Source organism: Larimichthys crocea, chromosome I (assembly GCF_000972845.2).
Source record: "Larimichthys crocea isolate SSNF chromosome I, L_crocea_2.0, whole genome shotgun sequence".
In the NCBI taxonomy this organism is placed as follows: domain Eukaryota; kingdom Metazoa; phylum Chordata; class Actinopteri; family Sciaenidae; genus Larimichthys; species Larimichthys crocea.
In genome coordinates this window covers 37,638,611-37,652,686 of record NC_040011.1, presented here as the reverse complement: position 1 = coordinate 37,652,686, position 14,076 = coordinate 37,638,611, and the positions used below count along the sequence as shown (strand labels likewise).

General features: G+C 40.3%; 1 protein-coding gene and 1 long non-coding RNA gene across 4 annotated transcripts in view; one reads left to right on the top strand and one right to left on the bottom strand.

The window, feature by feature from the left end:
* Nucleotides 1-14,076, bottom strand: part of frmpd3 (FERM and PDZ domain containing 3) — a 79,278-nt gene that overhangs the window by 21,705 nt on the left and 43,497 nt on the right. The gene's annotated exons all lie outside the window — the stretch shown is intronic.
* The window catches only part of LOC109141599 (uncharacterized), an 81,068-nt gene that overhangs the window by 24,185 nt on the left and 42,807 nt on the right, over nt 1-14,076 (top strand). Inside the window, exons 4-5 of the long non-coding RNA XR_003462735.1 lie at nt 458-497; nt 663-727. This is a non-coding gene — a long non-coding RNA (uncharacterized LOC109141599). The remainder of the gene's footprint in view (nt 1-457; nt 498-662; nt 728-14,076) is intronic.

The window sequence follows — 14,076 nt, the reverse complement described above, 5'->3', positions numbered from 1 at the left end:
TTCAATCTGCTTTCAAATGCTGGCTGTGAAAAGAACCTCAGCTAAATATTTATGCAGTTTTTTTTTTAAAGAATTTGAGGTTTGCGGTTTGTGGTGATAGACGGGCCTTTGCACTGAGAGAGCCAATCAAATGAAGCCATCGGCACTGGGCCTAATCCTTTCTGTCACTGCAGGCTGCTTCGTCCAGTCCCGCAGAAATCCTGCAGGACAACACAATTCATTCAGTGAGGGATATGAAAGTCAATCCTGCACTTCCTGACTGATAAACTTTTCATTGTATTTTAGGATTGGATCATTTAAAACCTTAGGCAGTTCCTTGAGTAAAATTCTTTTTTATATCCTTCCTCTTCTGTCCTTCACCTATGCACATACACACTTATATATTTTTTATTTTATTTTTTAATCTTTCCTCACTGTATCTCACATCTAATCTGCTCCATTTTTCTTTCTCTTGCAGGCAGATTCTCCAGCCAACCCCCTCTTATCCCTGCTGCCAGGTACAACAATACACATTCTGTCTATTTAATCCTCACTTGACAAGCATGCTACTTACATTTCTGTCATACGAAATGAAGATGTAGACACAAAGATTTGTGCAGTTACAAGCCCCATCCTTCAGTCTGTCTCTGGCTGTGTTCACCTACTGGTTTGTCTGCCAGCAGGACTGCATCCTTTCCTCCCCTTACCCAGATGACCTCCCCTAGTAGGAGCAGATGGCATCCATTTAGTGAGTGCTGCTGACTGATTTCTTAATCTCACTTTCTGAACTTGTTGCCCACCTATACTGTTTCTCTGTTAATCTCTCTGCCCCCCTCCTCCTACACTGTCACTATCTATCTGTCTGCCACCACCTGTTCTCTCTCTCTCTGTTTCTCTCTGTCTCTCTCTCTCTCTCTCTCTCTCTCTCTCTCTGTTTCTCTCTGTCTCTCTCTCTCTCCTCTAACACGCCTGAATGCCTGTATGAAAATTGACTGTGTCTTTAGGTAAAAAAAAGCAGCTTAAGTGGTGATTGATGCAGCAAGGACAGAGAGCATGGGACTCATCAGGTTGTAATTTGTGTGGAAAATGTGCACTGAATGTTTACAGACAGTTGACTTTGTCTGTTGTTGAGCCCTCTACCTTTCTTGTCTTGTCAAACAATTAGCCACTTTATTTATTTGCAATGTCCAATGTCCAATTTCTATGCAAATACCCAACCCTAATCCCTTAGGCTAGCAAGCCTAAAGGACTAGAATTGATAATTAGGTTATTAGAGGAGAGAGATCGTTACGTCAGATGTGCAGCTGTTGTGGCTTAAAATGTGTGTTTTCAGCCTCATAATTGTGTATGCATGGCCATGCTTTCTAACAGTGTGTGCTTATGTGTGTATATTTGCCTAGTTGAATATCTAAGCAGCTCTAAACAGACGAATGAGTGTTCTACAGCAAATATTCCCAACCCGTACGTAGAAAGATCATTGATTGAGAAGCAGTGTTTTTGAAAAACATAAAAATTATGATTATGAAAAAGGAAATACTATAGCTGATCTGACAGAATGGTGGGGCTACACAAAACAGTTTGGTGTCCTTGCTGTTCTCTCAGCTCAGAAATGGGTGCATTATGAATTGGCAACAAGTTACTGCTGCATCAGCACAGTTCGCTTGGTTGTGTTACTCAGAAACTCAATCACTAATCAAGTGTCGAAATGACCGCAGCAGACTATTATGCACCCATCTGGCCGGAAACCCCACCTCTGAGAGCAAGCAAGCTAAACATAATGAACATCTTGGAAAAAGTTTTAGAGGACAGTAACCTTAGAAAAGAAAGAAGAGATATACTGTATTCTTTTTATATCCATGTGTTTTCTTATTGTGTGTCTCTACACGGTGTTATTGTCTTGGAGACGAGATGGTTAAGGTTAAGAAGGATCTGAAAATGTGAATGTGGTTTGGAGTGGATGTGACCTCTTCACAATGGAGTTCACAACCTTGAGGAGGATGCAGGCCAAAATGTTGTTTTCCTCTCCAAAGTCCATTAAGCAACAAGTGCAAACATGGAAAATAAACCCTCTTTGAGTAATGGATTCCAGTGAAAGCTGTATATTTGGTAACACGCCGACATCCTATGTCCCATTTCTTACCTGGATTGAAACACCTTTTTGAGCCACTCTGTTTTTATTAGCACCGTGACAAATGAAGATGAATGATACTGGACAGGCTTTATCATTCTTTGTCCTGCTATCTGAATTGTATAAACAGATGAATCTACAAATGTCACACATCAGTGAATAATTTGTACCACTAGTGTGTGCTTAAATCATTCTTCCTTTATTGTGTCAAAGGCTAGAGATCTTTCCTATTGTTGTTACTCGCAAGACATTATTTCTATTTTTGATCAATCATCTGATGATGATTTTCAGTCTGCGAGCACTGACTATCCAGGCATTGGCTATCCATCAGGCACATCCTGATATCAAAATATGAGGAAAAAAACAACATCTGCTTGGCCACATGTTTGAAGACTCCTTTGGTTCCACTTGACCGGACTTGGCTGACCTGTTGGCCTGGGGCTTAGCTGCTCCTGTGACTCAGTCCTACATTATTAATGTGATCATCGCACCATATGACCTCCACTACAACATGGAAATGAATATCCCACCTTCCAGAATGCACAGTCTGTACACCAGCTTAACCCCACAACCTCTCTGCAAAATAGTAGCCATAAGCTGGTGTGAGCCAAGATGTTCAATCTGACAGGGCCAAACGTTAGACTGGATCCCCATATCCATACTGTCTGCTGCAAGCTGTAGATAATACAGGTGAATTCATTTTCTTATTGTTTTATATCGATTGCAAAATAATGATCATGTGATGCTGGTATACCTGGTTTTGTTGTGGATTGAAACAAATGAATCGATTCAAATGATTAGTAACTAAACTCAGGAAGTCAGGAAATGTGTTGGTTGATTTTGTGGTTGTGCCCGTGATAAATTTGTCAAATGTGGCATGCCAATTCTTGGAGCATAAACCAACTAACCACTGTAGCAGGGCCTATGGTCACTAGGAGTACCAGAAGCTCAAAACAATAATCAAGTCAATAATTGAGTCAATAGCAACAGCAAAGAAAAGCTGTTTGCCATTGGCAGGAAAGATTTGGCAACCCATAAATGCATGTTCCCTACAAATGTGGCACCATTTAAAAAGGGAAATAATCAGGCTTGTTACAACAAAGAAATAATTTCCAAACACAAATTTTTCCTTACTTTTGTGCATACACAAAAACATCATTGATTTCTAGAGAAAATAATGATCAGTTTAATTGCTAATGAATACTGACGTTTTAGTGACGTGGAGTACAAAAATGTATTCAGATATATCTGTACGTATCAAGCAAAGAGCGGTCTCTCAGGTAAATATTAATAAGTTGAAACATTGGGGTGATTAATCAGTTTGTTGACAGAAAATTAATTAAGTTTTCAATCCGTTCACATTTTTTTTGTAAACAAAACACCCAAAAATTCATTTGTTCCGGCATCTCAAATGTCAATACTTGCTGGCATATTTTCTTTTGGCCAACTAAATATTCACTCAAGAAAATAGTTCAGTTTATTAAAATGCAGCCCTGTAAACTAATCTAACTTTTGACTCCCACAGCCACACAGAAACACTATCAGTCTTATAATACTATCCTGTGGCTCATTTGCTCACTATAGTCTACTGTAACCCAGCTCTTGCTCATAGACACAGTCCCTGAGCACATAGTGCGGTGGAACAGCTAGTCCTGTATCCAGCCTAGTCATTTGCTTCTGTTTGGTGCCTTGGGTTTACATTCAGAACATAATTTAAGTCCTCCCAAGCTGCACCATTAACACTGACAGTCGGCCCCCACAGCTGAGCAGACCTTGTCGCACTGTGACAAAACTTTGTCTGACAGCGAGTTTCTCCTTCAGCCGAAGTCGGTTAAAATGTAGATTTGCTGTGAAGACCTTGAGTCTGCTTCATGGAGTTCAGATCAATTGCTAAACATACTCCTTGGCATGAAGAGAGACAGACAAACAGATATGGAGAGGAGGGACAGCGAGATGTGATAGATCGTCATGGTAGTTAAGAGCCGGTCTGTCACAGAGGAGAGATGGGTGGAGAAGGTTAGCCAAACAGATGTTCAGCTCTGGCGGTCTCTGCGGGTCACTGAGCAGGATCTTGGTTGATAAAAGGCGGATGGAGGTTAAGAAATGCAGCTCATCCATGTAATAGCTTGTTACGATTTTCCCTCACTTCCACGGCCATAAAGAATATATTTATAGAGGACAAGGGGCAGATTTTAATGCTGTCCTGAGACTGCAGTACATCAGTAGAGGTCATAAATATTAAGGCAAACATGACAGTGCTCTTTGATGAAAGCCAAAACATTCTTCTTGCACTTTCTATTACTGCAGATTAATCTTATTCTGTTTGGTTCTTTAATATGACATATAAAAATAAAGAATGTTTTGCATACCTGGGATACATTACATAATGCAATAATCCTTGTCCAATATAGGCTGCATCCAAATGCCAGTATAAAGAAGAGGCTTTTAAATTAAGGGAGGTTGAAGCAGCCAAGTGAAGCGCTGCATTTTCATAGACTTGAGGTTTACCACAGAGGCAATCTTCTTAAATTTCCATTTGGGTCCACTTTACCCATCAATGAGGGTAAAATACATACAGTATATATGACAGGCAGACACAGAGATCCACTGGGATACTAAGTCAGATATCCGCTTGTTAGTCCAGAGAACATAAATTAAAATGTCAAAAGGATAGAAATCTGTCGAATAATATGCATATGTATGCATGTATATCTATTATACATCTGCACAACAACACTTTACTGTGTGTGTGCCTATGCTTGAATGAGTTTACTTATTAAATTATAACGTGGTGGTGGATAAAACAGGATCAGCAATAGAGAACTTGTTTAAAAACTAAACAAAGCCACAGGGCAGTAAAACAGGAATATGTAAAATGAAATATGGAGCAGATAAATAAGTGACAAGGAATATAGCAGCACAGGGGGAAAAAATCAGCCGTCATACTTCAATAAGCTTCCTCAGATAGCAAGAAGATGCAGTTTCCCTGGCTGGTTATTTTGAATCTATGTTCTCAGGCTGGGGAGGTTCCACATGACTACATTTGATTCATCAGTCAAGAGCTGAAAGGAGAAAGTCTGACCCGCGTAGCATTATTCTCTCCCCAAAGTCTACCAAACCAGGCCGTGCTCTGACGGGACTCTGCACAGTACAGATTGTTTGCCTATTTCAACTTTCATTCCTGATCTATATCTTGTTATTTACCCAACCTAACCTTTCAAGATGTTTAAATACTGTCAATAAGACAAAAGTTTTAAGTGTTGGCAGCGGTGCCGAGCTTCCGCCGCAGGCTAATACACCTGACCTTTTACAGAAATAATTCCAGTTTCCTCCATGCAAGGTAAATGAGCGTATTAGTTTGCTTTGACTATGGCTTTTTTCACGTACATTCACAATACATGATTAGCCACTCAGGTTCAGCAGCCTGCAGCCAGTTCCACTAGCCAGTTGCCCACAGCTGAAGACTGAAGAGGCAGAGTGACCGTGACAGCAGCAGTGCGGCTCTGTCTCTTTGCTGTCACCCTTCAGTGAAGCACACAGCTCTCTGCAGCTTGCCTGACAGCGGAACGACACAGAGTGACACTTATTCTCTACGAAATACAGCATGGCTGCTTCCTCTTCCTCCTCCAATTGCTGCCACCCATGAGATATCACCCACAACCCCCTCCCAACTCCGCCTCTTTGTGATTACCAATAAAGCGGTCTTCTGCCGCGCAGTGCAGCATGCAGCTCATTTCCCACATCCTCCCTGTTTTCTATATTTGTGCTTCTGACTAATAATCATTTCTGCGTTTCACACTGTGTAAACAAATTTTCTGACTCAGAAACATTTGCACAAACTATCTTTGTGTAAATTTAATTCATGCATTGAGCTTAACGGCACAAACTGCAATGTAACCAGCTCTATTTTCCCCCTTCGTACATTTCCACACAGCAACAGAAGAGTTTTTTTTTTTTTTTTAATACGCTTTGCTGTAACAACAGTTAGTGCCCATATCCTTCATTTACACAAAATAATGACAAGATGTAGACACACCAGTACACCTCATTAACCACAATATCCAGTTTGACCTCTCTGCTCTGTCCCCCTATTACACTAGGAATACATAAGAGTGCCCTTCCGGTGGATGAAATGCAGGACAGTGTCATGCATGCTCGAAAATTAGTGGTTAGTTCCCTGTGTTTTTATTACAGACGTGTAGTATTTATACTTGAAATCTGAATCATATGCACAGTCATTAACAGGGTTTGGAACTCTTTCACCATAAATGCATCATGACCTTCGGGACACTTGTGCCCCGTGGCATGCAGCTGGTGCCTTTTTTCACCCCTTGCCCCCAAAGACAGCCAGTCTGCCACTGCATCACTCACTGATGTTTTTTTCTGTGTTTGATAGATAGCATAAACATAGAGTTATGCTTGTGTATATTGACATGATGAGGTGATTCCACTCATTCAAAAGATTATACACGTCACTGAGTGAATTAAAAGATTTGCTCCTTCACCACAGTGAGTTGTGTTTTGTCTGTCGGAAGGCTCATGTTCAGACTACTACAGGGTTTGGAGGGGTTGATTTGCAACACAGCCTCCCTGCTGTCTGGCTGGTCTGGAAGCTTCTGTAGCAGCTCTCCCTCCACCCTTTCTGTCCCTCCGTCTCACTCTCTTACCATCGACTTATCTAGTGCTGGTATGTTTTTGTGGATGTGCAGAGAATACCAAGTGGCTGCTCCATCAGGGTGTGTAATTATGTGGCCTGCTGGGTTGCCATGCTCTTGCCGCCTGCCTGCTTGGGTTCAGCCAGGCCCCACTTGTCCCCTGCCTCAGCAAGTCCACTGCTTTGCAGCAAATGTGTAGCTCTTTGCATGTTTGACGTTTTCTAATATGTTCCCGTTGTTGTTTTTCAAAACCACAACATTCCATGTGTCTGTATGTATATCTTAAACAACGTAACACATTCAAATGCCATTTTCCTGAATCACCTTCTTTTCTCGGAGCAGAACAGTGGTGCAACATCATCTCTACCGTTGTATAGAGGCTGCCATTTCCCTTATTCCCTTGAACAACAGCTGTGCAAGTGATTGTATCTTGAATTACACTTATTTTCCTACATGTCTTGCTAAAACCCAGTTGAACATTGACTCATACCCATCCAATTTGATCTTGACATTGATAGGAGGTGGAAGTTATGACGTCAACAAATTCAGGCTATTTTCAGAGAAACTAATTTTGTGCATCTCTAAATTCCCTCTACCTTCTACTCTACCCTATGAAAAAGTCTACATAGCAACCTCATCATGAACGTCCACATATCAATAACAAATCACACTTATAATATAATATGTATAATTTTGTATGACATACAGTCAGGGTTTCCAGTGACCTCTAGTGGAAAATAGCGAGACGATCAAATCCTGCGGTGTTAGCATTGTGTCAGTGCCAGGTGAGCGTGTTGACTAATCACTCTCAGTAGTGTGCTGGACCTGGTAAGGGGGTGAAGGAGAGACTGTGAAACACACATAAGCAGACGGCAAGCAAAAGGAACCCAAAGCCGGCGAACGGCTGAAGTGTGTGTGTGGTGTTTTGGGGCGTGTAGCCAACAAGAATAAAGAAATCATCTAAACCATGACTGGTGTCCTAACACTGTTGAACATTTACACTGAATAAGGCAGATGCATATAAGTCAAGGTGCCGAGTATCATTCTGTTGAGTCATTACATTGATTATTAATCGAGTTTTGCAAATTTAATATGATCAATTGTGCAGAAAAATACTTTACTCGAATTAATGCTTTGGAACCAAAAAAAAAAGGAAAAAAAAAGTTGTCTAGAGAAATAAATCTTTTTACATCAGTGCAATTCTTTGGCTATTATATATAATACATTGCTGCTTGTCTCACATATGAGTGTGTTAACTCCTGCTTACGGTGGGCAAAAAGCAATCAAACCCAGCTGTGAAAAAGCTGCTTAATGAAGAAGACTGTATCCAGTCTGAAAATTTTAATCTTCGATCTTTGATTTGGTGAGATGGTCCAGGGACTTTGTGACAGTCCATAATATTCTGTCTGCTGTCTGCTGCTCTCACACTCAGTGTGGAGGAAATGAATATATGCTTGGCTGCTCTTAGTGCTTTAATCCATTTAATGCACCCTGGGCAAAGGAGAGGAGAGAGGAATATGTAGCTTGCTGTGGTGCACGTATCTAAAAGAGCTTGACTATTGCATTGAAGCAGAACCGCTGACTGCTTGCAATTCTTGTCGCGGTTGTCATTGTCATGTTTAATTCCCTTGCTAGCATTCGTCAGGGTGTTCAATAGTTGAAAAAAATATTTCTTCATAGCTCACAAAGAGTAAATAAGTATGCTCAATGAATTTCTTTAAGAGCTAAGCCACTGCTTTAATCAATGACACTGTTCCTCTGCCACCATGATATATTGACCCTTTTACCAACAAATATTTTGTTTGTTGTTCCAGCTGGTGATGCAAAAGTATAGATGGCACAATACCAAGCTCAGTGAAAGTGACACTTTTATTATTAGTTCAATCCACACAATTAATGGAGAGAGCAGAGTATAAAGATTTTTAGAAGGTCGCATCTCATAGCATTTCCTCTTTATTTCTTTTCTTTTGTTTTTGACTATAAATGTAGATCCCCCCGATCATACTTTAGCTCTGCCTGGTGAGAGTGCAGTGGCATTTTGTGCGTATTTATGCCCAAATAAACTCTCTACATTAGTTTTATGTAAGGTACCCGGTGTAAAGTGTACCTGTGGAAGGATGTTTATTCCAGTGGCAAGTGTAGGTGGCCTTCTGAGTGATGGCTCCACCATGAATTGTGATGAATCAGGAAGCAACTGTGCACTTTTATCCCTGTTAATGGGCCTCAATCAATAATGTAGCACCGTATCAGCAACCACAGAGTGATAACGGAGTATGAGGGGGAAGGGAACCACATGATAATCAATGTGAATGTGGAGATAATCAACAAGATTGCAGGTAATGCCTCGGGTCGTCTGTCACATCGAACCTTTCGCAGGACCATTTGAAGAAATCAATAATTAAAATCGTCTCCATCGCAGTGTACTCGAGAACATTTGTGACATGTGGAGATTGAGAATTGGAGATATATATGTCTGTTATCTGAGTCACAGATAATAAGCAAAGGTCTTAGGTGACTTGGAACTATATTTTTCCTTTCTACTTCTTTGAGGACACACACTACAGTGTATCCATAATTAGGTGCAGGTCAGAAAATGGTGACTCTTCTAACATTTAATGTTAAGTTTTACATCTTTGTAACAGTGAAGGACTTGCAGAGGACTTTCAGTGCCTTAGAGGTATTCAAGGCTGCTCATTGCCTCTCTCTCCCCCGAGGCCCCAGCCATGTCTCAGCTAATCGTCACTGCTTGTCTCTTCTCCACTGCAGCGTAGGGCGATAGTGTGTGCTCATCCATGTGTGTGAAGTTTGAGAAAGCAAAGTTGATTGCAAAGTGGTGGTGTTGTGACAGGGTCAGCGAGAGGGTAGTGCAATACAGCGTTTTGTTTACACGTATTTGGATGAAGAAGAAGAAGAAAGGAGGGAGTCAAGAAGCGTATGGGTAAATTAGATGACCTTGGTTATGGATTGTGTGTGTGGGGAGAAACATAAAAAGTTAGGCTTGGAAAATGGTTTAGAGTAAATAAAATAAGACACTGTGGGTTGGTGCTAGTGGTAGCATTGGCACACTGGAGCCAGAGATGTGTGCAGGCATGCGAGCGTATGCTCAAACCTTTTCCTCTGAACCCAAGAAAAACAAATTTCTGATTGCGTTAAGGTAATTAACAGCTAAGCTATGTGATACTGTGTGCTAAATGACATTTATAGCCTCCTCTCTGCTGCTTCACTGAGCTATAGACACCAAACCAAACCAAACAAAGCACAAACACAACAGACTGTGTGCTTATGAACCATTCAAGGTAATAAAGTCAGGGGCTGCATTAAGGGATATTTAGAGTGTCCTTAGAAAAGGAGCTGTGTGTGTTGGGAACACATGATAATGGTTGGCAGGGCCATTACAGCACAGGTAAACCAAGCTGAAAGGCGTGTAACTGTGTTGACGGAAACTAACCTGTCAGCAAAATTACGCAGCTTTTTGTTACACCGTGACAAATGTGCTGAGGCTTGTAGCTTTGAGACAAAACCGTTTGCTTTTTGAGGCTAGAGGCTGTTTCATCTTTAAAGCCGCAACTTTACTACTCTCGTCTTTCCTCAGGATGGATCCCACGTTGAAGTCTAAGCGACAAAATAATGCAAATTCTTTTTCGACAAAAAATTAGTTTGATGTGGTTACATTTCATGGCAGCGGTGAGAAAATGCATCGAAACGCTCCACTTTATTTCCTCATTATAGTCTTGGGATTTTTGCTGTGACAATGAGAGGGACTCCACATGCAGTCGGCTTGTGTAGTCAGTCAGTCAGCCAGTCATTCAGGAGGCAGGCAGGCAGGCAGGTGCTGAGCACTGATATGTTTCTTATCGTTGAGTTGCCTCCTCTCAGCTCATCACAGTCCAGAACACATTACGCACACACATACACACACACACACACATACACACACATAGCAGCATCACACATCCTTGGGTGTGATATAGAGGCGGAGGAAAAAGGAGAATCTATTTGCCTGTTTGGAAAAGAAACTTTTTGGGAGTGTTTTGGCAGCTGATACGATGTGACATTGTGAACAAAATTACATTCTTTCGCTCATCTTTGGGATTGCAAAGTAATGAATGATCCGCTGCTGAAGCTACAGAGCTCTTCGCTCAGTGTTATCTTATTAATACCATGGCCAACAGCTTACATCACTCAGACTACGCCTCAGCATTTTACTTAAGAGCCATAACCAAGAGGAAGTAGCTGAAACAGTAGCCAGAAGCTCTGAGGTGACATTTACGATTTTGAGATGGGAGTTGTGTGTACTTAATTAAGAAATAGCAGGGGACACCAGCCACTCTCTTCTTCGCTGTTCCCTTGGAAAGCTTATTTCATGCTCCAGGAAGTCTTAACATTGCATACGTACACAAGCATGTGTGGGTGTGTGACTGTGTGTGTGTGTGTGTGTGTGTGTGTGTGTGTGTGTGTGTGTGTGTGTGTGTGTGTGTGTGTGTGTGAGAGAGAGAGAAATACACAAACAAACAGAATAACAAGAAGACATGTGCAGGCACAAAATGTGTTTGTGTGCCATATTCAAACAGTACTGTGTGCAGTTACATGCTTTTAGGCATGCTCAGGATATTGCACTGAATTTTTAAATTGCATCATACTTTTACCCTCATTATTGTTCTTGTAGATACACATTTATAACTATGATTATACTATTAACTCTTTGTGTATTTGTAAGTTTAAAGCAGAGCTTTGACACTGTTGTAATATTTTGGCCATATACTCACAACTAATGATTATTTTTTAATGATTATCATTATCAACAGTCCAGAAGTCAATCATATTCACATTTAACTGGATTCTTTTGTATTTTCTTCTTTAGAAAAATGATGATAATCACTAATCAGAAGGTTAATTTACTGTTAATTAATTAATTGACTAATCATGTCAACTCTGTCAGTGAAAACCATATCAGTATCACCTATCAAGTAACCAGACACACAGCTATGTTTCACTATCAGTGAGTTCATGTGATCTGTTCTGTCTCTGCCTCTTACAAAAAAATAATAGCCTCACAGTCTTTTTCTAAAATACCTGTGGACTTGATGTGATTTACATATTCCTCGGGTCAGCGATCACCATAGCAACCTGTGGAGCAAGGGGACAAGGTATTGCGTCTACAGTGCAGCAGCTGTAAGCCTGAGGGCTGAGGAACGAAGAGAGGTTATGAGTAAGACGATACACTGTGTGAACCCCCGAGACTACTTCTACATGCAGCTCTACATCGACATCATCCTCTTACTTTTGCTGGTATTTAATAAAGTCTCTCCCCTGCCTCTCCCCCAACCCACTCTGTTCAGTACCAAGGTATGTCACTCTAACTGCACAGACCTGGAGGCTTACATCAGTTAGTTCAGTGTGTGTCACTGAATTCACTGTTTAACATAGAAATAATAATGCCATTTGTTGTAGCTTGGTTTATTTATTCACTTGTTCCCAGCACACTTATAGACCAACATGCTGATGTGCACAGTAATGTAAAATATTAGGCTATATGATGCATATTGTGTGTGTAAGGCTATTACTGCTATATATGTCACATGTTATCACTTAAGTTATATCAATGTTTTGAAAAAGGAGCTATTAATATGTGCTGGTGCATGTTGAATCTGTCAGTTTGGCTTCTTAGCATGAAGAAAAGGCAATAATAGTTGCCAGGTAATAGTTGCCAGGTTGCCATTAGCCTGCCTGTCAGTGTAAACCACTTTTTAACATTCAAAAAACAGCAAAGGGTGCACTCCAAAATGAAAAAAATATTCTTAATATCTGTTGCATCAGTGATATTTAAATATTCCTGTTACAGTCAGTACCAGAACCAGACGTGTCGGTGTGTTTTTACACACACACGTGTGTGCACACACACATCTGAATCTGAATTGGAGACAGTGGCAAAGCAAATGAAATTGTTTGACTGTGGGGTGAAAAGTTCAACTCACTCGTCGATATCACAAATGAAATGTGCAAACTGATTGAATTCGACAGGAAGAGAACAAATGAACAAGCAAGCAGTGACTCGTTTTTGAGGGATCTGTGAATAATATGACAACAGCTGCACTCCTGGCATTTTGTATGACAGGAACTGAGAGGGGACACTTTAACTGATAATGCACGCAAGATTCATTCATTCGTATAAAAAAATAAACAAACATTCTTTCATATCACATTTTTAAGAGAGTATCTTAATTACTCAAAATATAAGGTGACCGAAAATGGCAACTATATTTTTTCGGTTTCAGCAACCAAAAAGAAATTCCTAGTGGGTGATCCACTTTTAAAAAGTTGTGAGTGACTGAGCCTTGGCACGTACCCAGCTCTATCCCTAATCGCCAGCATCTTTCACTTCTTTTACACATGCATATGGATGTGTTTGTGTTCATGTGGGTGTTCCTTCCCGCTGTCAAGCTTCTGATTTTAGAGGAGTTAAATAAAAGTGTAGCCATAAATAACATTTGGCAGGTCTGAGCACCATGGGACTGTGGATCAACACAGCAGTGTAGCGCTGAATTTTAATTTTATTAGAAAACTGCCCAAGATATTGACTTAAGAAACGTATTATAGAGCGATGTTAGCAATGTGATATTTTCAAGTTCAAGTTCAGGCTTATTTTGTTGGTAGCTAAATGATTGCCAACGGTCTTTTAAATACCTTTAAGTCTTCATTTTCCAAAGATTTTGAGTGTCAAATTCAGAGATTATTATATCAACAGAACTGCACTTTATTATTTGGTGTTTTCAGCCCATACGCCTTCTTCTTTTAAATACAGTTTGTTTTTCTTGATCACAGAAATTAAAAAAAAAACAACTAACCAAAAATACAACTATTATCGCACCATAGAGATCATTTATGATTAGATATAATTGTATTTTAATTACTAGTCTTCAGATGGGAGTACTGCATATTTCTCCTGTTTGTTTAACAGAAATGTTAAACATTTCACATGTTTATTAACACATTTAAGCAGAACACATTAAAATCTGTTCACACGCTCCAGAGTGAGCTGTGTGAAATTGAATAAATTGCCTGATGTGTTGTCACTTGAGTTAGTGTTAGTTGAGTTTGAAGACTAGATTTGGAAATGAAAAGATGTCTGTTAGTGTGCATTTACCTATGTAGCCTGTTCTTCACCTCTGCTGCAGGCTGGCAGCTTGAGGCTACATTTACCGCTAATAGCATAACATCCCTGAATCTCTGACCAAACTGCCGGCACTCTGGTTTCATTGTGGGTAATGTATGTGTCAAGGAAGAATACACTGAATAATTTTTGTTCTGCTTTAA